General features: G+C 46.1%; 1 long non-coding RNA gene across 1 annotated transcript in view; it reads left to right on the forward strand.

Moving 5' to 3' along the window:
- Positions 1-232: 232 nt before the first annotated feature.
- Positions 233-1,097, forward strand: part of LOC105531482 — a 7,092-nt gene continuing 6,227 nt past the window's right edge. Inside the window, exon 1 of the long non-coding RNA XR_001004813.1 lies at positions 233-420. This is a non-coding gene — a long non-coding RNA (uncharacterized LOC105531482). The remainder of the gene's footprint in view (positions 421-1,097) is intronic.

Below are 1,097 nucleotides of genomic sequence, written 5' to 3' on the forward strand. Positions count from 1 at the left end.
ACTCACAGGAAACAAAGATGCACACTCACATACACACACGTAGCTAGAGATGAGCACAATATCATCTCCTATTTCAAAAAGGACGGCCCTTGTCAGCAGCTCTGGGCCACATTCCAGGGTCAGGTGAAATGGCCGGCCCTCCGCACCCCAACTCCAAGCACAGAGATGCTCCATAAGAGAACACACCCCACTAAACACAGTGCTACAAGACTCATCCTAAAATCTAGGTGTACATATTTCTCCAGGTCCCTCATAAGATCGTTACAAGCAACATGGAGAAATGTTGGCCTGCTGGAAGTAGAAGTGCAGAGACTCGCTCCCGTGAGAGAATAAGACATGGAGGATTCACAGAACTGTATCCTCAATGGCCCCATAATGATACCATCTTATATTCCTTTAACAGCCTCCTCAGTGCCCTGAGTGAAGGTGTGTCCGTGTCTTCAAGGAAATCCGGAACAGAATTCCACTGTGATGTGTTTCCCAACTTGAAATTCATCACAGTTACATTTTAATCCTTGGGCAACCAGAGACCATCAGCATCATAGTGATGCAAGTGGCACTTTAGTTACGATCCCCACTGCTAAGAAAAGTACCAAGAAAAAAAATTAGGTTAAGTGAGACTTTGTTTCTACAAATAGTAGAGCAGTTTGCAAGCCAGGGAGACACAGTCGTTGGCACAAAACAAAGATGCCAAGAGAGAGGCTTCTTTTGTAGAAAAGGTTTTCTCCCAGGCTCCCATCCTGGTCCACTACATAAATAAGGGATGCAGGCTTGTTTGGATTGCATTGGCTTGTTTGGATTGCATTGGCTTGTTTGGATTGCATTGGTTGATAAGATTGACATAGACCAAGCATCCTAGTCCACTATGTAAATAGGGGATGGAGACTTGTTTTATTTCATTGGTTGATAAGACTGACGTAGGCCAAGGTCTGTTGTGTAGGTCCAGAAGGAGAAGTGGGAGTTCCCATCCGCCGTCAATTCAGGCACTGTGAACAGGAACAGGCAACCCTGAGGTTCCCAAGACGACACAAACATGCGTTTTCTGCCAGGAACGCAGAATACACATGTGACCTGCAGTCAGCCGACAGCCAGGTGCC

The sequence above is a fragment of the Mandrillus leucophaeus genome, unplaced genomic scaffold (genome assembly GCF_000951045.1).
Source record: "Mandrillus leucophaeus isolate KB7577 unplaced genomic scaffold, Mleu.le_1.0 Scaffold89, whole genome shotgun sequence".
NCBI lineage: Eukaryota > Metazoa > Chordata > Mammalia > Primates > Cercopithecidae > Mandrillus > Mandrillus leucophaeus.